The 25646-nt window shown below is 40.8% G+C and overlaps 1 protein-coding gene and 1 long non-coding RNA gene across 3 annotated transcripts in view; one reads left to right on the top strand and one right to left on the bottom strand.

Annotated features, from left to right (window-relative positions):
- EDIL3 (EGF like and discoidin domains 3) overlaps positions 1-21189 on the top strand; it is a 1139470-nt gene extending 1118281 nt beyond the window's left edge. Inside the window, exons 14-15 of one of the 2 annotated variants that reach the window (XR_014057550.1) lie at positions 17409-17583; positions 21095-21189. The gene's annotated coding sequence lies outside the window, so the exon portion shown is untranslated. Of the gene's footprint in view, positions 1-17408; positions 17584-21094 lie in introns of those variants that run through there. The other variant, XR_014057552.1, reaches the window with a different exon arrangement.
- LOC145511163 (uncharacterized) overlaps positions 1-25646 on the bottom strand; it is an 83834-nt gene that overhangs the window by 17087 nt on the left and 41101 nt on the right. The window contains exon 2 of the long non-coding RNA XR_014057562.1: positions 16594-16803. This is a non-coding gene — a long non-coding RNA (uncharacterized LOC145511163). The remainder of the gene's footprint in view (positions 1-16593; positions 16804-25646) is intronic.

Raw genomic sequence — 25646 nt, 5'->3', positions numbered from 1 at the left:
CTTGAGTTCTGGTACCCAGTGTCTGTGAGTTGCTTGATCAGAAGAGAAGCTAAGTAGTGAACAATATCTTAGAAAATAAAGTATGTCTACTAACCCAATTTAAGGAACCAACATCTTAACAATAAATAGATGGCATTATCTTTTTTCATTCCCTGATGATTTTTCAATTAGTAGAATTAGGAGCTTAACCAGTGACTAATAACCCTGTGCAACTTCATGTAATCAGTAAATGAAATTTCTATAACTTGATTTAAATAGTCAACTCTCTGTCAATATTTTATCAGTGAAGCAGGATAAGCTGAAAGAATCTTAGACAACTGGAACTAACGGACCAACAACTCTGGGATGCATTTGTTTAAATATTTAATTCCCTAGGTTGTATTCATCCAATATCTTAATGTGTTCAAGAAAAAATAGTATAACCTAAGTGAGTTCTTAATAGTTCTAATGAGTGATGAATCTTAACCCCAATATTTGAATTATATCCTTACTAAAGCTGAAATCATATATTTCACTAAAATCAGAAAATTGGTAGTTATGGTCTTTTGTGGTTACCCTGTTTTTGCCCTTTTACTTCTCTTTAACGTTTTCTTTAAACCTACTCAATATTTTAAATAATCTTGTGAAAATGTTACATCTCAAATTGATAAGGCACATTGACTATAATGAAAAGATTATTTATGATCCTTATCTTGTTTATGATTTTATTAGGCTTATTTTACAGTAGCACCTATAAGCCTGAAAGATGTTCAGTCTGTAGTCTGAGTACCTGATTATCTCTAAATGCATTTCTGCATGTTAAGTTATTCTGGGTCTTGGTCTGGGCCAATATTCTTTTCCTTATTATACACATTGTCATATATGTATTCCTATTTTCTTTTTTAAAAACCATTTTCACAGTAAATAATGATTTGAAACCTGTGCTGCAGGCACCCTCTCATCTATGAAATTTATTTAGAGTCTACTAAAGGCAAAAGGACTCATAAAAATATCAAGTGTGAAATTTATGTCCACAACATCTGTATATGGCCAAATAGATTGTGCCATGCACAAAGGAGACAGGCCAAGAGATATGAGTGAAGGCTGCTATCTAGCCTCTTTCCTATTTGGCAAGCTCAAAGCCTGAGGAAGATCTGTCCAGAGAAAGTACCTTTGTGTATATCATATTCCCACAAGAGGTGCCTTTGCTAATTTTAATAAGCATCTTATATTCTGAGAATAGAGGCTTGATTAGTTTCAGTGCCTGACTACCACTTCTATTAAGCCAATCTTCCAGTATAGGAGACTGTTATTATCTTACATTTTTGTAATATGCTTAGCATATTCTAAATATTTCCTCTGGAGAAGGGAATGGCAACCCAGTCCAGTATTCTTACCTGGAGAATTCCATGGACAGAGGAGGCTGGCAGGCTATAGTCCATGGGATGACACCCCAGTATAATCTTAAGCATAAAAGTGAAAATTTCAGATTTTGCTTCAATTTCCTCTCCTCTGTGTTTTAGATCACAAGTTGCACCTAAAATGAGTTTGGAGGTCCTGTTTTCCTACCACTTATTCCTGAATTGAAAAATGGCTAGAATAAGGGAGAGGTCACAATGGCTTCCTTGATAACTCAGTTGGTAAAGAATACACCTGCAATGCAGGAGACCCTGGTTTGATCCCTGGGTTGAAAAGATCCCCTGGAGAAGGGAAAGACTACCCACTCCAGTATTCTGGCCTGGAGAATTCTATGCACTGTATAGTCCATGACGTGCAAAGAGTTGGACATGACAGAGCGACTTTCACTTTCACAATGGCAGAGTAGAAAGACTCTGAGTTTACCTCCTCTCATGAGCAAATGAAAACCACAACTATCTGCAGAACAACTATTGGTGAAAAGGACTACAAACTACCAGGAAAGATTTTCTATAACTAAAGACATAAAGAAGGAACTACAAAGAGATGGGTAGGAGGGACAGACTTGTGATATAATCAAATCCTACACCCAGCAGGTGGGCAACCCACAAACTGGAGAGTGATTATATTGCAGAGGTTCTCCCACAGGAATGAGAGTTCTGAGCCCCACATCAGGATCCCCAGCCCAGGGGTCCAGCACGGGGAAGACAACCCCCCCAGAACATTTGGCTTTGAAGACCAGTGGGGCTTAATTGCAGGAGCCTCATTGGACTGGGGGAGAGACTTCACTCAAAGGGCATCACAACATCCACGTGCACCAGATCCCAGTGAAAAAGCAACAGTTTGATAGGAGCCTGACCAGGGAGACCAGACCTAACTGCTGGTCTTGGAGAGTCTCCTGGTGAGCTGGGGAGGTGGCTGTAGCTTACCCTAGGGACTTACACAATGGCGACAGGCATATTGGGGAGCATTCAAACACATGAACGGTGCTGTTGGTGGCTGCCATCTTGGCTTATCAGCACTAAGACCTGGCCCCACCCAACAGATTGTAGGTGCCAGTGCTGGGATGCCTCAGGCCAAAAAACTAACTGGATGGATAGATAGCCCACCCATCAGCAGACAGCCTTCCTAAAGATTTCTTGAGTTCACAGCTGCCTCTAGACATGCCCCAAGACCCAGTCCTGCCCACCAGAAGGCTAAGGCCCAGCTCTACTCACCAATGAGCAGGCACCATCCCTCCCCAAGAGGAAGCTGCAGCCACTAGATCGATATCACCCACTAGGGCATGCAAGAAGTACAAAAACTGTGATCCCAACAACCAGCAGACTGAGCCTGCCAACAGCAAGCTAGACCCTATCCTGAGACTAGCTGGGCTCTGGTCTTGACAACTAGCAGGCCAACACAACTTTCATGATACCCAGGACTCCAAAGCCAACTGTGTCAGGAACACTGCACCCCCAAAACCAACAGTCTAAAATGAGCCCAGAGACCTGTGGGCCCTGAAGCCAGACTCCAGGAAGCAGCTCTGTCTGCCAGTAGGCACAAACCCCAGAATCTTAGGAACTCTGATTCCAGCCTGCAGTGAGCCAGCACCAGTCCCAGAGCCACTACGGTTCTACAACCAGATATCTCATGACCAGGACCCACTAAACAGCAATCAGCAGCATCCACAGAAGGCAGGGCCTGACAAACAACTGGACTATGGGCCAACCAAGCCTACCAGACCACCCACATAGTCGGTTCACCACAACAGAAGGACCCACGCAACTCCATAGAGCATATTGCTTGGGTGATGAGAGGGAAGTGAACTGCTAGGATGCATAGGATGTCTCCTACAGAAGGCCACTTCTCCAAAGTTGAGAAATGTAACTAATCTGCCTCATACATAAAAATACAAATAGAAACTTTGATAAAATAAGGCAGCAGAGGCAAATGTTTTAGAAAAAGGAACAAGATAAAACCCCAGAAGGACTAAGAGAAGATAGGCAATCTACCCAAGAAAGTTTTCAGATTAATGATTGTCAAGATCACTAAAGAACTTGGGAAAAGAATGGATGTTCAGAGCCAGAAGTTAGATTTTTTAAACAGAGTTAGAAAATGTAACAAACAATCAGAGATGGAGAATACAATAAATGAAATGAAAAATATACTAGGAGGAATCAATAGTGGACTAAATGATTCAGAAGAAAATGTCATAGTCTAATGTGTTATTTAAGGCTGGTGTGTCCTTATTGACTTTCTGGAATAGTCTGGATGATGTGGGGTTTTAACGTTCCCTAGGTTTATTGTATTACAGTTGATTTCTCCTTTATGTCTGTTAATATTTGCTTTCTATATTGAGTTCTTCCTATGTTGGAATACATTAAAATGATCATGCACCATAATCAAGTGGGATTTATCCCAGGGATGCAAGGATTTTTCAGTATCCACAAAAATCAGTGTGACACACAACATTAAAAAATTGAATAAAAAAATCATATGACCATCTCAATAGGTACAGAAAAAGCTTTTGATAAAATTCAACATCCATTTATGATAAAATCTCTCCAGAAAGTGAGCATAGAGAACATACCTCAACACAATAACAGCCATATACAACAGGCCTACAGCTAGCATCATACTCAGTGGTGATGAAAAGCTGAAAGCATAGCTTCTAAATCTCAAACAAGACAAGGAGGCCTGCTTTTGACACTTGTATTTAACATAATTTTCCAAGTCCTTGCCACAGCAATCAGAGAAGAAAAAAAGAAAAGGAGTCCAAATTGGAAAGGAAGAAGTAAACTATCAAATGTTTGCAGATGAAATGACAACTACACAGAGAAAATCCTAAAGACACCACCAGAATGCTACTAGAGCGCATTAATTCAGTAAAGTTGCAGGATATAAACTTAATATACATAAATCTGTTGCATTGCTATACACTAACAAAGAAATGTCAGAGAAATTAAGGAAACAATCCCACTTACCATCACATCAAAAAGAATAAAATACCTAGAAATAAACCTAACTACAGAAGCAAAAGACCTGTACTCTGAAAGCTATAAGATACATATAAAAGAAGTTGAAGATCACAAAAATAGATGGAAAGATACACTGTGTTCTTGGATTGGAAGAATCACTATTGTTAAAATGGCCATAGTACCCAAAGCAATCTACAGATTCAATGCAGTCCCTGTTGATTTTAATTGAAGGATAATTTACTTTGTGGTGGTTTTTGCCATACATCAACATGTCACAGAATAATTTTAAAATTTTTATGGAAAAACAAAAGACCCCAAAGTAGTCAAAACAATATTAAGAAAGACGAACAGAACTGGAGTAATCACAATTTCTGACTTCAGACTTCACTACAAGACTACAGGGATCACAAGAGTATGATACTTATACAAAAAAAGAGACACACGGGTCAGTGGAATAGGATAGAAAGCCCAGAAATAAGCCCACACACTTATGGTCAATTAATCTGGAACAAAGAAGGTAAGAAAATAGAATGGAGGAAAGATAATCTCTTTAGCAGTGCTGCTGGGAAAACTGGACAACTGCATGTAAAAGAATGAAATTAGAACATTGTCTAACACCATACACAAAAGATAAAATGTATTGAATACCTAAATGTAAGACCAAATAGTATAAAACTCATACAGCAAAACATAGGTATACCTTGCAACAAGTTTTTAGATTCATCTCCTACAGTGAAATTCAGATCACCATTATGTCTACTACTGTGGGCAAAAATACCTTAGAAAAAATGGAGTAGCCTTCATAGTATGAAATACAGTATTGAGCGCAGTCTCAAAAATGACAGAATGATCTCTGTTCAATAACACAGTGATCCAAGTCTATACCCTAATCATTAATGCTGAAGAAGCCGAAGTTGAACAGTTCTATGAAGACCTATAAGATCTTCTAGAACATCAAAAAAAAAAAAAAAAAAAACTGTCCCTTTCATCCTTTTTATCATAAGAGGCTGGAATGCAAAAGTAGGAAGTCAAGAGATACCTGGAATAACAGGCAAGTTTGGCCTTGGAGTACAAAATGAAACAGGGCAAAGGCTAGCAGAGTTTTGCCAAGAGAATGCACTGGTCATAGAAAACACCCTCTTTCAACAACACAAAAAGACAACTCTACACATGGACATCACAAGATGGTCAATAATAAAATCAGACTGTTTATATTCTTTGCAGCAGAGGATGGAGAAGCTCTATACAGTCAGCAAAAATAAGACCTGGAGCTAACTGTGGCTCAGATCATGAGCTCCTTATTGCAAAATTCAGACTTAAATTGAAGAACGTAGGGAAAACTTCTAGGCCATTCAGGTATGACCTAAGTCAAATCCCTTATGATCATACAGTGAAAGTGTCAAATAGATTCAAGGGATCTGTGGTTTTGGAGAAGACTCTTGCGAGTCCCTTGGACTGCATGGAGATCTCTTAAGGAGATCTTAAAGGAAATCAGTCCTGAATATTCATTGGAAGGACTGATGCTGAAGCTGAAACTCCAATATTTTGGCCACCTGATGTGAAGATCTGACTCACTGAAAAAGACCCTGATACTGAGAAAGACTGAGGGCAGGAGGAGAAGGGGGTGAGAGGATGAGATGGTTGGATGGCATCACCAATCCAATGGATATGAGTTTGTTCAAGCTGCACGAGATACTGAAGGACAGGAAAGCCTGGTGAGCTGCGTTCCTGGGGCCACAAAGGGTTGAATACAACTGAGTGACTGAACAGCAACAACAACCTAGAGTAAAGGAAATAAAAGCAAAGTTGGGCCTAATTAAACGTACATGCTTTTTCACAACAAAGGAAACCATAAACAAAATGAAAATACCAGCTATGGAATGAGAGAGATTATTTGAAAGTGATGCAACTGACAAGTGTTTAATTTCCAAAATATACAAACAGTTCATACAGCTCAATACTGAAAAACAACCCAATCTAAAAAATGAACATAAGACCTAAATAGACATTTCTTCAAAGGGGTGGCCATCCAGATGGCCAACAAGCACATGAAAAGTTTCTCCACAATGCTAATATTACAGAAATACAAATGAAAACTATACTGAGGTACCGTCTCACACCTGATGGTCATTCTGACCATCAACAAAAAGTCTACAAATAATAAATGCTGTAGAAGGTGTGGAGAAAAGATAACCCTTCTACACTGTTGGTGGGAATGTTCACTGATGCACGACTATGGAGAACAGTATGGAGGTTCCTTAAAGAACTGAAAATAGAGCTACCATGCAATCCCTGGGCATGTATCAAAAAGATCCATGCACCTCAGTACGCATAACAGCTATTTACAATAGCTAAGACATTGAAGCAACCTGTATGTCCCTCAGCTAATGAATGGATGAAGAAGATGTGGTGTATACCTCGGTCTCCCACATTGCAGGCAGATTCTTTACCATCTGAGCCACAAGTGAAGCTTATACACATACACACACACACACACACACACACACACACACACACACACATATAATGAAATAGTGCTTGTGTGCATATTAAGTTACTTAATTTGTGTCTGACTCTTTGTGACCCTATGGACAGCAGCCCACCAGGCTCCTCTATCAGATTCTCCAGGCAAGAATACTGGAGTGGGTTGCCAAGCCCTCATCCAGGGGATCTTCCTGACCCAGAAACCAAATTTGTATCTCTTATGTCTCCTGCATTGGCAGGTAGGTTCTTCACCACTAGCACCACCTGGGAATACTCAGCCATAAAGTGGAATAAAATAATGCCATTTGCATGAATGAACACAGAGATTATCATCCTAAAGTAAATCAGAGAAAGACAAATGTATGGTATCATTTATACGTGCAATCTAAAAAAATGATACAAATGGACTTATTTGCAAAACAGAAAAAGACTCACAAACAGACAACAAACTTACGATTACCAAAGGGGAAAAGTCAGGGGATATTAGGAGTGAAGCAGAAGATATTAAAAAAAAAAAAAAAAGGCAGCAAGAATACACAAAGAACTATACAAAAAGATCTCAAAGAACCAGATACCCATGATGGTGTGATCACTCACCTAGAGCCAGACATCTTGGGTTCCAAAGTCAAGTGGGCCTTAGGAAGCATCATTACAAACAAAGGTAGTGGAAGTAATGGAATCCCACCTGAACTATTTCAAATCCTGAAAGATGATACTGTGAAAGTGCTGCACTCAATATGCCAACAAATGTGGAAAACTCAGCAGTGGCCACAAGACTGGAAATGATTAGTTTTCATTCCAAACCCAAAGAAAGGCAGTGCCAAAGAATGTTCAAACTACCACCAATTGCACTCATCTCACACAATAGCAAAGTAAGGCTCAAAATTCTCAAAGCCAGGCTTCAACAGTACATGAACTATGAGCTTCCAGATGTTCAAGCTGGACTTAGAGAAGGCAGAGGAACCAGAGATCAAATTGCCAACATCTGTTGGATCATGAAAAAAGCAAGAGAATTCCAGAAAAACATCTATTTCTGCGTTATTGACTATGCCAAAGTCTTTGAGTGGATCAGAAAAAATTGTGGAAAATTCTGAAAGAGATGGGAATACCAGACCACCTGACCTACCTCATGAAAAATCTGTATGCAGATCAAGAAGCAACAGTTAGAACTGGACATGGAACAATGGACTGGTTCCAAATTGAGAAAGGAGTTTGTCAAGGCTGTATATTGTAGCCCTGCTTATTGAACTTATATGCAGAGTACATCATGCAAAATGCCAGGCTGGATGAAGAGTAAACTGGAGTCAAGATTGCTTGGAGATATATCAATAACCTCAGATATGCAGATGACACCACCCTTATGGCAGAAAGCAAAGAAGAACTAAAGAGCCTCTTGATGAAAGTGAAAGAGGAGAGTGAATTTTCTCTCTCAGCATAATCTTTTAATGCTGGCTTAAAACTCAGCATTCAAAAAAGTAAGATCATGGCATCCAGTCCCATCAGTCAGTCAGTTCAGTTGCTCAGTCGTGTCCAACTCTCTGTGACCTCATGAACCGCAGCACGCCAGGCCTCCCTGTCCATCACCAATTCCCTGAGTCCACCCAAACCCATGTCCATCAAGTCGGTGATGCCATCCAGCATCTCATCCTCTGTCGTCCCCTTCTCCTCCTGCCCTCACTCTTTCCCAGCATCAGGGTCTTTTCCAATGAGTCAGCTCTTCTCATCAGGTGGCCAAAGTATTGGAGTTTCAGCTTCAACATCAGTCCTTCCAATGAACACCCAGGACTGATCTCCTTTGGGATGGACTGGTTGGATCTCCTTGTAGTCCAAGGGACTTTCAAGAGTCTATTCCAACACCATAGTTCAAAAGCATCAATTCTTCGGTGCTCAGGTTTCTTTATAGTCCAACTCTCACATCCATACATGACCACTGGAAAAACCATACCCTTGACTAGATGGACCTTTGTTGACAAAGTAATGTCTCTGCTTTTTAATATGCTGTCTAGATTGGTCATAACTTTCCTTCCAAGGAGTAAGCATCTTTTAATTTCATGGCTGCAATCACCATGTGCAGTGATCACTTCATGGCAAATAGATGAGGAAACAATGGAAACAGTGACAGACTTTATTTTTCTTGGGCTCCCAAATCACTGCAGATGGTGACTGCAGCCATGAAATTAAAAGACGCTTGTTCCTTGGAAGAAAAGCTATGAGCAACCTGGATAGCATATTAAAAAGCAGAGACATGACTTAGCCAACAAATGTCTGTGTAGTCAAAGCTATGATTTTTCCAGTAGTCATGTATGGATATGAGAGTTGTATCATAAAGAAAGCTGAGCACCAAAGAATTCATACTTTTGAACTATGGTGCTGTAGAAGACTCTTGTGAGTCCCTTGGACTGCAAGGAGATCCAACCAGTCCATCCTAAAGGAAATCATTCCTGAATATTCATTGGAAGGACTGATGCTGAAACCAAAACTCCAATACTTTGACCACTTGATGTGAAGAACTGACTCATTGGAAAATACTCTGATGCTGGGAGAGATTGATGGCAGGAGGAGAAGAGGGTGACAGAGGATGAGATGGTTGGATGGCATTACTGATTCGATGGACATGAGTTTGAGCATGCTCTGGGAGTTGGTGATGGACAGGGAAGCCTGTTGTGCTGCAATCCACAGGGTTGCAAAGAGACACAACTGAGCCACTGAACTGAACTGAAAAGTGAAAGTAAAAGTTGCTCAGTTGTGTCTGACACTTTGCAAACTGAACTGAACTGAACATATAAAACGGATAACCAACAAAGACATACTGAAGAGTACAGGGAATAAGTTTCAATAACTTGGCACATTGTAAAATATTCTGAACTATATATATTTTCAAAACTGAATCATTTTCCTGTATACCTAAAACTGACACTGTAAATCAACTACACATATATATAATAGTAAAAAAAAAAAAAAGTCTATTCTATATACATCATTTAAAAAAGCTAGAATAGTTGCAGTAAGAATGTATCAGATAAGTCATATATTGAACAGAAAAATAAAAACAAAGATTATAGAAACCTCTTTATTCATTAAATAAGTTACTATTAAGTGTCTGAGGCTTCCCTGGTGGCTAACATGGTAAAGAATCTGTCTGCAATGCAGGAGACCCAGGTTTGATCCCTAGGTTGGGAAGGGAATTCTCTGTAGAGGGAATTGCTACCCACTCCAGTATTCTTCCTAGTCAAACCTAGATAGCCTATTAAAAAGCAGAGACATCACCTTGCTGTCAAAGGTCCATGTAGTCAAAGCTATGGTTTTTTCCAGTACTCATGTACAGACGTGAGAGCTGGACCATAAAGAAGGCTGAGAGCCAAAGAATTGATGGGTTCAAATTGTGGTGCTGGAGAAGGCTCTTGAGAGTCCCTTGGACTGCAAGGAGATCAAACCAGTCAATTCTAAACCAAATCAACCCTGAATATTCACTGGAAGGACTGATGCTGAAATTAAAGCTCCAATACTGTGGCCACCTGATGCAAACAGCTGGCTCATTGGAAAAGACCCTGATGTTGGGAAAGAGTGAAGGCAAAAGAAGAGGGCAGCAGATGAGATGGTTAGATAGCATCTCTGACTCAATGGACATGAGTTTGAGCAAACTCCAGGAGATAGTGATGGACAGGGAAGCCTGGTATGCTACAGTCCATGGGGTCACAAAGAGTCAGATGTGACTTAGTGACTAAACAACAATTAAGTGTCTACTCAGTGTGGTTTGGACTTCAAGAACCACATAACCTAGCTGACATTCTACTGAACTAAGAGAGCTTGCTAATAATGATTGTAGAATTTGGAAAGGAATTGATGCAAATTGCACCCCTTTATATGCAAAAGCTTTTTTATTGCATTGATTTAAGTTGCACCTTTGATTAAGTGCCTGAGACCTTTATTACTGACCCTTCCTGAAGAATATGCTTATAGCTGGTAAAATATTGAATCTCCCAAGATTTACCTTTCATCCTATCTATAAAATATTTCAGTTACTTTTTCCTTCAAAGCACGTTTATTGGAATATTTTAATCAAAAATTTATTTAAGAATGCAAATAAAACCAAATATCCACACATTTATATTATAGTTTATGGTTTATATTGCATATTACCAAGCAACATGGAAAGAAAGGCAGAGTTGTTTTTGCAAATTTGAATGGCTAGGTGATTCCACAAAAACTTTTATTAGAATACTTCCATAATTAATAGGGCATGAGACTCACTGATTTATATTCTAAAAGGATTCTTGAAATATTAAAAACACATGTCTCCTAAGTTAGCTTCTGGTTTAAGCAAATTTATTCCTCACAATCACAGGAAAAGAAAAGCAATGGTTTCCCTATACAAGTCATATGTCTTTCTGTTGGCATATCCTTTGGTTTTTTCAGAATTTATGTAATGCTGCCTAAATAAACGTGTAATTGGCCCCTACCACAATATCAAGCCCTGAAATAATAACTCTGGTTCAGCTGAAATTTACATTAGCTTAGGGAATATTTATTAGAATAGATTCATTCCACTGGAATGGTTTCAGTTCTACGTGTTAACTTTTAATAACATTACTTATCCATTTGAGAGTTATAGGGCTTCCCTGGCTGCTCAGAGAGGAAAGAATCTGCCTGCAATGCAGGATACTCAGGTTCGATCCCTGGGTTGGTAAGATCCCCTGGAGAAAGGAATGGTTACCCACCCCAGCATTCTTGCCTGGAGAATCCCTTGGACAGAGGAGCCTGGCAGGCTACAGTACATGGGATGGCAAAGAGTAAGGCACCACTGAGCAACTAACACTTTCACTTTCTCTTTAAGAATTATATTCTTACCTCTGCTAACTATTTCATCTCCCCAAAAAGTTATTCAGGCTCAAGCATTGACAGTATTCAAGGAATAGAAATATACAAACTTTAATATCATTAGCACATTGTAAGTTTGGTGTTTTAAATCGTAAAATTCTATTTATAAACCTTTTTGTGTTTCCTTTTCTTGGGGATGGTTTGATCACTGCCTCCTGTACAGTGTTACAAACGTCCATCCATAGTTTTTCAGGCACCCTGTCTAACCCATCTAGTCCCTTGAATCTATTAGTCACTTCCACTATATAATCGTAAGGGATTTGATTTAGGTCATACCTGAATGGCCTGGAGGTTTTCCCTATGTTCTTCAATTTAACTCAGAATTCAAGAAAAAGAAATATAAAAAAGCAAAATGGTTGTCTGAGGAGGCCTTACAAATAGCCAAGAAAAGAAAAGTGAAAGGTGAAGGAGAAAAGGAAAAGATATACCCATCTGAATGCAAAGTTCCAAAGAATAGCAAGGAGAGATAAGAAAGCCTTCCTAAGTGAACAATGCAAAGAAATAGAGGAAAACAATAGAATGGGAAAGACTAGAAATCTCTTCAAGAAAACTAGAGATGCCAAGGGAACATTTCATGCAAAGATGGGCTCAATAAGGGACAGAAACGGTATGGACCTAACAGAAGCAGAAGATATTAAACAAGAGGTGGCAAGAATACAAAGCCTTTGACTGTGTGGATCACAACAAACTGGAAAATTCTGAAAGAGATGGGAATACCAGACCATCTGACCTGTCTCTTGAGAAACCCTTATGCAGGTCAGGAAGCAACAGTCAGAACTGGACTTGGAACAACAGACTGGTTCCAGATAGGAAAAGGAGTACGTCAAGGCTGTATATTGTCACCCTGCTTATTTAACTTATATGCAGGGTATATCATGAGAAACGCTGGGCTGGAAGAAGCACAAGCTGGAATCAAGATTGCCGGGAGAAATATCAATAACCTCAGATATGTGGATGACACCACCCTTATGGCAGAAAGTGAAGAAGAACTAAAGAGCCTCTTGATGAAGCAAAAGAGGAGAGTAAAAAAGTAGGCTTAAAGCTCAACATTCAGAAAACTTAAGATCATGGCATCTGGTCCCATCACGTCATGGGAAATAGATGGGGAAACAATGGAAACAGTGAGAGACTTTATTTTGGGGGCCTCCAGAATCACTGCAGATGGTGACTGCAGCCATGAAATTAAAAGACGCTTACTCCTTGAAAGGAAAGTTATGACCAACCTAGATAGCATATTTAAAAGCAGAGACATTACTCTGCCAACAAAAGTCCGTCTAGTCAAGGCTATGGTTTTTCCAGTAGTCATGTATGGATGTGAGAGCTGGACTATATAAAGAAAGCTGAGCGCCGCAGAATTGATGCTTTTGAACTGTGGTGTTGGAGAAGACTCTTGAGAGTCCCTTGGACTGCAAGGAGATCCAACCAGTCCATCCTAAAGGAAATCAGTCCCGAATATTCATTGGAAGGACTGATGCTGAAGCTGAAACTCCAATACTTTGGCCACCTGATGCAAAGAGCTGACTCATTTGAAAAGACCCTGATGCTGGGAAAGATTGAAGGCAGGAGGAGACAGGGATGACAGAGGATGAGATGGTTGGATGGCATCACCGACTCAATAGACATGAGTTTGACCAAGCTGCGGTAGATGGTGTAAGATGGGGAAGCCTAGCGTGCTGCAGTCCACGAGGTCACAAAGAGTGGGATATGACTGAGTGGCTGACCAACAAATTTACAAACCTACGTGTTAGTTGCTCAGTCTTGTCCGACTCTTTTCGATCTCATGGACTGTAGCTGACAGTCTCCTCTGTCCATGGAATTTTCTAGGCAAGAATACTGGAGTGGGTAGCTTTTCCCTTCTCTAAGTGAATCTTCCCAACCCAGGGATCAAACCCGGGTCTCCTGCATTGAAAGTGGATTCTTAACCGTCTGATCCACCAGGGAAGTCATAGAATACTGGAGTGGGTTGCCATTCCCTTCTCCAGGGCAGCTTCTCGATCTAGGGATTGAACTTGAGTCTCCTGCACTGAAGGCAAATTCTTTACCATCTGAGCTTCAAACCTAAATCTATCCAGGAGCTTCCCTGGTGACTCAAACAGTAAAGAATCTGCCTGCAATGCAGGTGACCTGGGTTCGATCACTGAATAGGAAAGATCCCCTTGGGGAGGAAATCTATCCCTTGGGAGTGCACCAGTCTTCCTACAGGAGCAGCATCTGTTGACAAGTGCCAAATTTTTCTATTTGATGGCTACTCCTTCTCTAGATTAGTAAATTCAAGGCATCTATGTGTGCAAATAATTAATAAACCTGTGTTTTGCCCTACCAAGAAAAAAGAAATCTCAGGTTTGGAAATCAGACAGCCCCGAGTTTAGATATCAGATCCTCTTTTGGCAGCTTTCTAGGAGTTTTTCCCCTGGAAAGATATACATGTATACATACATACACACACACACACACACACACATATACACACACTCAGTAAATTTCAGCTTTTTAGATGTGATTTTTGCTTTTGTCACTGTAGCAGGCTTACTTTTCAGAGACCACAAACTTAGCTGTATAAAATGCTGTTCTTTGTATTTCACCTAATGTCTCCCTCCAAAAAAAAAGAAAGTAGTTTAGTTGTTTCCAAGAAAACTCAGCTACTTCAGTAATTCTAAGTTATTTTATGAATTTACTGATTTCTCTGCAAATGCACTAATTTTCTCCTGCCTGAGATGAAGCTTAAGCTTCAGGGTATTAAGAAGTTTACAGGAGTGAGTGGGACAGGGAATACCCAGCTCTCCTTTTTGTCTGGCATCTGGTGGGATATACAGAATCATCCTATCTCATTGATGGCATCTCTGTTGTCATCCATGGGGGTGGCCTTTCTCCACTGGGCCTCTTGCAGCTCCATCATGCTGTCAGAAGTTACTGCTCAAACCACTGTCCTCTGCGTAAGCTGACACGGGCCCTTCTTTGGGTGACTGAGATGATTCACTAGGATACAGGGCTCCACGAAGGCTTTTATGTGCTGCTGAATCTCAGCCCTGCCCAGATGTCTATTCTCTGGAAATTTGTTGAATGAATGAATCAATGAATGAATGAAAGAATGAATACAGCTTCTCCTGAGATTGTCTTTAGACAGGAAGACATGGAACTTTGTTACAGAGCAGCTCTGCAGCCTCATTCAGCCACCTCTAGTCTAGGCGCCCCGGACAATGTGGTATAAGCACGTCTTTGAGGCCGCCATCTCCCAGCCTTCTGGACTGATGGAGTCATGGGTTCCTTCTGCTCTTGAGCATCACATTACCAAAGGGGAGACAGACCTGCTCCAAAAGGGCCATTCTTCTCTCTGCCCTCTCCCTCTAAGCTCCAAGGGGCTTGGGGAGTCTCAGATGTTGTGAGTGACCCCTAGACTCTGGCTTTTCTGCTTTTACTTGTAATTAAATAATTGGGAGAAGACAATGATTAAAAATATGAAGGCCTGTGAAGAAGAAACCTATCAGTGAATACTTTTTATATCACTGAGCCACATGCATAAACAAAAATATACTAAACCTCTCTGACCTCAGCCTCCCTATCAATAAAATGAAAGAGCTGAGTAGCCTGCAGACAGATAAAGCCCTCGCACTCAGAAGCTTTATTGAATTAAACCACAACGAATTATGACCATGTATTTTTCTTCCTTTATTTGAAGATTTTAAACACAATTGGCAGGAATCCTATATTTAGTAACTATATGTAAACTTAAGTAGTTTGAAACATATATGAAAATTCTTAGTAGTTATTTTCTGCAGGTAGAAGCTGTGAGAAGTTATTCGCATTTACTAAAACAAATGATTACCACTGTTGTAGTTACGGTTTAAGGCAGTGGGAATCGATAAATAAATGAATATAAATTAAAAGAAGCAAAAACTACTCCGACCTTTGAAGTATTTCCACAAATAATTTATTTTCACTGTACTGTTTCTTTCCCTGTTTGTTATCTATTTCTCTCTTTCTCTCTGTCTCTCCATTTCTCAACCTCTCCTTTCTCCTGGACTTACTTCTTATTCTGAACTCCTTCCACTTATAAATTCAGAAATAGCTGGCTGGGCTGAAAAAGCAAATAACACTTGGAAATGGTTCACTCATCTAAAGCTGTAAATCTCCAAGTTCAGTTTAGAAAACATATTTTTTTGAAGAGAGTCATTAATGTGCCCCAACTGTCCCATTGTTTCCAACAAGGAGGTCAAAATACAACCGTCAAGTTTAACATACCCAAGGGGGAAAAAAATGTCGCATGCAGCCCACAGTCTGGAAAAGTCTGCTGCACACAGAACTCCTTCAATCCAGCTTGTTCCAGGAGCAACAACCACAGCTGCAAGAAGCTATTCATAGAGCAGCAGTGTGAGCATCTTGGTGGCGTCTCCCTAATGTCGGGGCACCTGGGCTGTGCCAACCAGAACTTGAGGTCAGAGCCGCCACCGATGAGCCTGTCATTCACTCTGCCAGGCAGAAGGCCAGCACTTAGCCTCATGGAAAGTTCTCGAGAAATCATTTTCATAGGAGACTGTAGGAGACAGTGTCACTACAGTGCGGTGACAGGTAAACGTGGCATCTCTGGTGGAATTCTCTCTGGGGAACCTGAGAGAGAAAAATGCTATGCCTTGTATTCTTTTTCTCTTGCTTTTTCTCACTTTTGTTTTATCAACGAAAATACAGTTCAGGTGGTGGGTAGAGAAATCATAACTGGGACATATTGGAAATGGGAAGTGATATCTGAGGCTCTAAATGTCTTTGTGATGGGATGGAGAGATAGTGCTAGATGGCTATGTGTGCAAACCAAACACACTTTCCCAAGTCATCCTAGATGACAGGATTTTAATTGGGCATCAGAACAGTAAATCTGACTCACCCACTGGGAACAAAATCTCTGGAACTTCTAGTTTCTTCAGATCTCTGCTTTCTGGCTCACGGAGGTCTACAAAAGGGTTCATATATACATCTCCCCCTTTTCTATCTTCTTGTGTCATCTGCCATTTCCTCCATCATTCTGAAAACCAATTAACCTGGTCTTCTGCATTAGTATCATCGCACTGTTCTTCCACTCTGCCCTCAACAAACCCTGTAATGAAGGCAACAAAAATATCCTTTGTTTTTTAATCACCTCTGGTATTATTCCATCAGTAGGCCACTACCAGACGCTGACTCCACCCTTGAGGCTAGAATCTTTGCTGGGGCCACTGTCATCCATGTTTACAAGTCTAGATTCCTACAAACTATACCTGGAGCTAACAGGAATGCCCACTGTTCTCTACTCAAAACTCTTCTCCTCATCCAGCCATCAAGCACTCCCCTATACTCATTTCCTTTTAAACACTGACCAGTTCCTCATTTCTGCTGTGCTGCTTTTTTCCTACCCAGCAAACCTACTGTGTAGGAAGGGAAGGGTGGTCTTTGTGGTCCCTGAAAGTGAAAGTCGTGTCCAACTCTGCGGACCACGCGGACTATATAGTCCATGGAACTCTCCAGGCCAGAATACTGGAGTGGGTAGCCGTTCCCTTCTCCAGGGGATCTCCCCAACCCAGGGATCAAACCCAGGTCTCCCACTTTGTAGGTGGATTTTTTTACCAGCTGAGCCAGGGAAGCCCTTTGTGGTCCCCGAATTCAGAAATTATTTGTCCTGCAACTCTGTGACCTTGAACAAGTCTTGCCTTGTCTTTCTCCCAGACCTCACAGAAGCTCAGAGAGCTCCTCCTGATGGCCTTGCTCAGTAAGACAGATCTGACTTGGCAAAGGGTCAACAAAATGCAAGCTCTTGTTCAGGAATTCTTGCTCCACTAAGGACTGTTGCTTGGAGGTATGGAAAAAACACAGAGGTTGAAATCACACCTCAAGGAAACTGGTAAGAGAGAGAAGTTCTATTTGTTCTTTAAAACTGGAAAGTAATAGGAATTTCCAAGACCCCTGTATTGCACCACATATTTCGCCAGGTCTCTTTTAGGCCAAGTTAGTCATTTCACTAGTTATTCCAGCATACACAAGGGTGAGGAAGGGTGGTAACCCCAACCGTGGGGTATGAGGGACTGTTCTACACCCAATGTGAAGGGAGCCAGGTCAGGGTGATAATGTAATTTCATATTATGCAGGTAAGGGTCCTGAGTTAGTAGTGTTTTCCACAGCTCTTATATTTAGGTGTTTTACTCCTAGAGCTCCCTGACTTCTACCACCACCACCAGCACTGTCACCGCTAACGCCTGCCGTAAAAGTTCTTGCTTCAAGCAATAAAATCCTCTGTTGCATCTATTCTGGTCCTTTGCAATGATTTCTTAAAGTGTTCCATTGGGGAAGCAGTCTGTGTGCCTGGGTGTCCTACATTCTTTCCATTTAGTAACATATACTTCTCACATCCCCTCAAAAAAAAAAAAAAAATCAGAACAGACCATCATTTTGTTCAGAGACAGGCTTGGGGTGTAATGCTAAAAACTCCTGTTGGTAATCTTTTGGTTTGTAATGCTTTTTGACCAAGCAGGCTTTTTATCTCTGCCTCTGTAACCTTAACCTTATCACGCAGCAGACCAGCTGCCTTCCTCCGGGTGCCTTTCTGACAGACACAAAGACAGCTCTCTCCCTTCCTATCACACACTTATCTCAACTTCCTTGGAGTGAGGAAGCTCTCCTGGGCTATTTACTCTGAGAGGCAGAGGAAAAGTCTTTGCTTCAAAGATTGAGCTGCTGTTTCCTGCAGCCAGACCTGCATGGGCTGGAAGAACACATTGCAGCCCGGGAATCAGAAATTCTTTCAGGCTCCACATTCAATAGTGAGAGACAGGGAGTCGTTCAGGAGGTGCACAACCCAGTATATTTCGTTGCCATATCTACACATTACAGTAGTTGAAAGTGGATTTAGAAGTGAGGGATAGATTTAGAGCCCAAGCCCGTGACTCGGCATGAATTTGACTAGTTTAGACCAGTTTCTTCTAGTTGTGTGGAACCACAGCAATAAACAGGCCATTCATAAAGCATAGAGTGTGTGTTCATTGTGGCAGCACATTTTGCTTAAAATCTTTTAAATTATGCCATGAAGAATTTGGGCATAAATCCACTTCAAACCCTCACACTGTCTCAGGGGTGGCCAACAGAAAGTTATGTGCCAAAAATGCTGTGTGGGTTAATTTTAAAAACCCTTCTCCTCCCCCACATTTATGAATTTTATCCACTACCACCTCCAAATGTCTACCTACAAAATTCCATCATATGCAGTCTGATCCACACTTTCACAAGAACTAATAGACACTCTTTTTTTCTAAATCCTGTCTGGAGTCATTACTGAGACATCAGCTTATATTCTACCAACTCATGTTTTAGTATGCTAGAAAAGAAGATATTGAATTCTTGACATTCTCTTTTTATAAGGTCACCAATGCGAGCAATATGATATGATTTTTGAAACAGTCCAGCATCTCAGGCTGTTAAGAGGTCAAGGAAAAGGAGTATTAATTGACAAATGAATGCTACATAAAATAGTCATAGATAGCTCTAATATTTATTGTACTTGTTATGTGCCAGTACTAAAGGAAGATCTTATATATTTAGCTCATTTAATTCTTAAAGAAGACCTATGAGGTGACAGTAACATCATCTCCAGGTTAAACACAAGGAATCTAAAAGTACAGCAGGTTTAAGTAGCCTTCTATTGTACAATGAAACTAAGCCATCCACCCATACACTCTGACTTCAGAACCCAAGTTCTCAACCATTATATTTAAGTGACTACCTTCCTTTCTATCTTTTCAACATTATGTTTTCTCTACTCTACAAAGCTTATTAAGATATTGCAATGGAGCAGGGGAGGGGAAGACAAGAAGAATATTGTATCACTGGTTTATCTTCAAAATCATTTTGTAACTTTAAACATGTGCATTATCTTTCCAACGTCTCCTGCTTTCATATAACTAGAGTTCATTAACGTCTTGTCCACAGACCCATCTCACAGGGCTTGGGGTACGCCTGAGAGAAGAGTGTTTTTCCATGGAAATTAAAGATGCTAAGATGCATAGATTCTTCATTCACAAATTTTGAGGACTGAGGAAGTTAAACAATTCTTTGTTTAAGGCTGAGATTGGGATAAAACAGATTAAACCAAATGCTGTGACTTTTTGCACTCCACACCAAGTGGGACTGTCATAGTCAGACATGTCAGAATCTCAGTGTCAAAGGGCAGCTGTTGATGTTGGATACTAAGGAAGACATCTCTACAACCAGTGAAACAAGAAAAGCCTGTCTTCAGGGACTACAATGGCCCAATTCCCTTCCTATCCCTTAGGGGGCTACTCTGCAGATTTCCTCCTTATCTTACAAAGTTCTAGAAATACACAGTAACAACTGTAGTTGTCAGGGACTGTTTTTGCAGCTTGAATCCAGTAATCAAAGGCGTCTGCCCCATGCTGTTCGATTTCCCAGTCTCCCTACGATTGTCAAAAACATACTCATTGAAAATAAATAAATAAATAAAGTACTTCCAAACCTTCACTCCATTCCTCCTTGCAAACAAAATGTTTATTTCACTCAGGGTTCCACTCCTCACGAAAGACAGATTATTCAGTTTTGTGTCCATTCTGATCATTCACTGTTTACTTTGCCTGTGACAAGACTAAAGGTGGAGGACTGGGGTGTAGTCTAGTTCTGGCCAATAACACTGTAATGGAATAATTCCTAGCGAGGATGATAAACACAAATAATGCAAGAAACTATAGGAAATGAGTATATGACTATCTTTTTCAAAAACACATACACACACACGGTGCTCTAGAAGCCCTGAGGAAGAAGAAATTAAATCTGCCAGGGAAAATCATTGCAAGAAGCCCAAGAAAGCAGCATATAGGTGATAACATTGGAGACAGACTTTCAGAACTTGAAAGGTGAATGAGAAGCTTTTTTAAAAGTGGGGAAAAGAGGGAACAACATGTGTCAAACCACTAAATAAAGGTATGTGTGGTAGACAAAGGGGACTAATTTGGCTAGAGGAGTGCATCCATAGGCTTTCTAGGTGGCACAGTTGGTAAAGAACCTGCCTGCCAATGCGGGGGATGCAAGAGACATGGGTTTGAAACCCCGGGTTGGGAAGATCCCCAGGAGAAGGAAATGGCAGCCCACTCTAGTATTCTTGTCTGGATAATCCCATGGACAAAGGAGCCTGGCGGGTTACAGTGCACGGGGTCACAAAAAATTGGACACGACTGAAGCATCTGAGCACACACATCCATAGGGCAAGTGGCAGGGAATTAAATTGCAAAGGTGGACTGGACCTAGATTTGAAAGAATTGTAAATGTCCTCCCTAGAGATAGGGACTTATCTTCAAGCCCTGTTTAATAGTGTCTTAAACAATCTGAAAGTTTATTTCTCTCTCACACAGTGATCGGAGCGTAAGCAACCCAGTGCTGACAGGGCGGCATAGTGCTTTTGGAGTTCCAGGCCTCTTGGATCTTGTTGCTCTGGCATCCTGAACAGGTATCCTAAAATGCTTGATCCAGTCCCCATGATCATATCTGCATCCTGGGAGGGAAAATTGACAGGGGTGGACGAAGAGATAGCCCTTTCAGAGATCATAGACTGGAACATGTACTCATCAATTCATGTCCCCTTGGACACAATCTATTCACATCCTTGGACCCAGAGAAGGATTCTTCAGCTAAAAAGCAACCTCGCCTTTAAATAAATGAAATAATCAACATTGTGTTTGAGAAACATACTTTTTAAAAGTGAGTAGATTATCTGGAGGGAAGGAGGAGATCCATCAGAACATCACACAGCCTTGATGAGGGCTGATGAATTTAATTAAAGCAGTGACTGTAGAAACAGCGAAGAGGAAGGCAGCGATGCAGGCCAGACCTCAGAGGGACTCGGCAGCTGGCATATCTGGGATCGAGTCAAGCCATGCCGAAAGCATGGCTTCTGTCTGCTTTACTAAATTGCTCCGCTGAGCTACAGCCCGAGAGCAGCCACTTTAGGCAATTCTCTCTTATGATCCGTGTTAACCGACATTCCCTTTTGGTCAGTGGGAGCTCACTGGCTGCCCCCTGTGCTCAGAATCACAGCGCCCTCCTGAGCCTAAAGCAGCATGTGGGGCTTGGGCTTGCTTGATGAGCGTGTCCAGCACAGGCAGTAATTAGTGGTAGGATTTCCACACGCATTGCCTTCGGGGATCTTCATTCTACAGAGCGATTCTAGCTGAACTGTTATTTTTCAGACTGACAGTACAATGCACTATGAATAATGAACTCATAAAGCCCGTTGTTCACGTTCTTGGGTGGATAGAGGGAAAAGTACAACCTTTGTCCAGCTGTCTGATGGCTCCTAAAATCTCAATTAAGCACGTTCGTTCATGTTTCGCTGCTAATGTTATTTGGCCAGAAGTCAGGATTTCTTTTGCCTTCTATGTGCGTATGAGCATCAGAATTTAGAACATAGTTATATTACAGAGGTTATATACTTTCACATGGCTTTCCACACACTTAATGTGTATTTTCATAACCAATGTGTTTACAGTCACAATTAAGTGAGTTATTTTAATGTCAGAAACAGAAATGATCATTTTCAAACATCTAATATTACTAACCTCATTGAGAAGCTGACACTCGGAGGAGGTCTTCTGCCTCATATAGAGCTTAATCCCACTTATCCCTGTGCAAACACTTCCTGTTGCCACTATCTAAGGCAACAGCTGGGCTAGTTTGTCTCATAGTGTCAGCTGCTCAGTCATGTTCGACTCTTTGCAACCCCATGGTCTGTAGTCCACCAAGCTCCTCTGTCCTTGGGATTTCCCAGACAAGAATACTGGAGTGGATTGCCATTCTCTTCTTCAGGGGATCTTCCCAACCCAGGGATAGACAGAACTGGACTCTAATGCATTGCAGGCAGATTCTTTACCATCTGAGCCACCACAGAAGCACTTAGTTTGGCTCTTATCTCTGATTTTCTATTGAATCTGTTCCTTGTGACTATTATATCCTTCCTCACTGTTTTAAAAAAAAATATATAGAAGCATCCTATTCATTCTTAAAAGCTTACCTTAAAAGTCACAGTCTTAGCCAGCTGAGGCTGCTGTAACAAATATACCATACATGGGGAAGCTTAAATAATAAACATTTCTCACGGCTCTAGAGGCACAAAACTCCAAGATGAAGATGTTGGCACTTGTAGTGTCTGGTGAGGAAGAGCATCCTCACCAGCCATTGCAGAATTTTGTCTCTAGCATGCTCATATGATGGAAAGCAGAGATGGAGGGGAGCAAGCTCCCTAGGATCTCTTCTTACAAAGGCACAAATCTCATTCACGAGAATGCCATTCTCATGACCTAATCACTTGCCTCTCAAAGGCTGAGCCTCCTAATATCCTCACAGTGTTTAGGATGTCAATGTGTGAATTTTGAGGTGCCACAGGTAGTTAGTCCATAGCAGTCCTCTTATCTTTATGTCAGGCAGACTGAAGGTCCAGAAGGATGGGATAAATATAATGTCTAGCCTCCCTGTTCTTTGAATCCCTTTTGTCTACCGTTTCCTTTAGTTCGTTAAAGACAGCTTCTCAACTTTCAAGACCTTGTCACCAAGAAGATATATTATTTCTCTGATATTTTAAACTTTAGAATCGCCCTCTCTCACCACAGTCTCCCACTTGTCAGGATCACTCACTGCTTCACTCTCCTAAAACTGCTCTCTGTTCTCATTCAAACCGTCCTTCCCTAGACTGAGCGAGTTCACCCTCACTAATCTAGACCTCACCTCCCAGCATCCTTGACTCGTATGTCAATACATAGGGAGTGCCTGGCATGAGGCAGATAGAACCTTGATTGAATTTCTTTTCCTTTCTCCTGTCTTACCACATACTTCCAGCACACTGATCCTGCAACTATCTAACCTTCAACCAAGCACAAGCATTTCCTCTTCAGAGTCTGTATTTGGTTGATGTCACCCTAGAGGGAAGTGACAGTGCTGCACAGTTTGCTGCCATGACAGATTCTCCATCTCCAATTCCTTGTGGACTCATAGTGCAGTGTTGTTCAGTAATTTCTTTGCCTCTGCTTAGGCATTTCCCTCTCTTGTGCCCAACAGTAGTGGTCTAAATCTAAAACATTTACCATTTTCTTCTTTCCTCAGCCCTATGAAAGGCCCTTCACTCAGAACAGAGAAGAGTGGGGTTATGACAGCTCCCTGCTACCTTCACCCAGCTCCATCTGAGCCCATCACGGCAGTAGACTGGACTTAGCTAGCACTGTCACCGGAGTGCCTGCACACGGCCTTCTCCAGCATAACGGGTAGATTCAGGGTAGTCAGATTTCTTACATGATGGTTCAGTATTGCAAAAGCACAAGGCAGAAGCTGTCTAGCATTTTTTGACCTAGTGTCAGAAAAAGCACATCATCAGTTTTGACACCCTATTGTTCAAACCAGATTCAAGTGGGTAGAACATCTCAAAGAATGTTAGAGAATTTATGGCCAAGTTTTAAAACTGCTACACTCACCAGTTAAACATTCTGGGAACTCCTCTGTGTTTTAGTCTCCAGTTATATCCTATGAGGTAGAAATCATTGTATTTATTCTATGGATGAATAAGCAGAGTCTCAGCATGGCAAACGGAGCTGCCAAAGGTCAAACAGCTAGCTAGTGAGTAAACCTATATTTTAAAGCTCTTCTTATGAAGTATTACTCCTAACAAGTGTGAATCATTCTTCCCCTACAGTCTTTAATCTTTGTCTACTGAGCTCCCTTAATTTTTAAGAAAATTCGCTATGGCCCACCTGTTACTTTATGTATGCATATTTGTATGTGAGAAAAAGAGAGCGACATACATATACAGAGAAAGAACCACTATTAGCAAATTCTTTGAAAGATATACATTTGTATCAATTTCTTAACCGAGTCCTAAATCAATGTTAAACTGCCTTCTGTCTCTACCGTTCCTCTAAGACCATCTCTCTATCAATGACTATCAATCATCATCAAATCCAAACTCTAAGTATTTAACAGGTTTGATTAATCCCTTCATAAACTTTGTAGTTTTTCATTTACCAAATGATTATCCCTCTGAAAACTTATCATTCATTAATTAAACAGTATATATTGACTTCCTGTGCAATGTTTTGAGTGGTAGAGAGAGCAGAGATAAGAAACCCCTGCCTTGGGATGCAATATCAACATCTACAAATCAATTGATGTGAATACGATATTAGTAAATTGAACAATCAAAATCATATGATCATTTCAGTAGATACAGAAAAAGCTTTTGATAAAGTTCAGCATTCATTTATGATAAAGTATTTGGGCATAGAGGGAATATATTGCAACATAATAAAGGCCATATATTAAAAACTCACAGCTAACATCATACTCAATGATGAAAAACTGAAAGCATTTCCTCTAAGATCAGGAATAAGAAAAGAATGTCCACTTTTACCACTTGTATTTAACATAGTTTTATAATTCCTTGCCACAGAAATCAGAGAAGAAAAAGAAATAAAAGGCATCGAAATTGAAAAGGAAAAAGTAAAACTGTCATTATTTGCAGATGACATGATACAATACATAGAAAATTCTAAAGATACCACCAGAAAAATACTGCACCATGTGTGTGTGGGTAGGTGGTGTGTGCTGTTGTGTCTGACTCTTTGTGACGCCATGCACTGTAGCCCACCAGGCCCCTCTGTCCATGGAATTTTCCAGGCAACAATACTGAAGGAGTTATCACTTCCTACTCCAGGGGATCTGCCTGATCCAGGGATTGAACCCAGGTCTCCTGCATTGGCAGGCAGATTCTTTACCACTATACCACCTGGGAAGCCCAGAAAACTACTAGAGCTCATCAATGAATTTAGTAAATTTGCAGGACACAAAAAACAACATTCAGAAATATGCTCCATTTTTATACACTAACAATGAAATATCAGAAAGAGAAAATAAGGAAACAAGTCT

The sequence above is a fragment of the Giraffa tippelskirchi genome, chromosome 6, assembly GCF_054371585.1.
Source record: "Giraffa tippelskirchi isolate mGirTip1 chromosome 6, T2T-mGirTip1v1.2.pri, whole genome shotgun sequence".
Classification (NCBI taxonomy): domain Eukaryota; kingdom Metazoa; phylum Chordata; class Mammalia; order Artiodactyla; family Giraffidae; genus Giraffa; species Giraffa tippelskirchi.
This window is presented reverse-complemented; position numbering and strand designations above follow the sequence as displayed.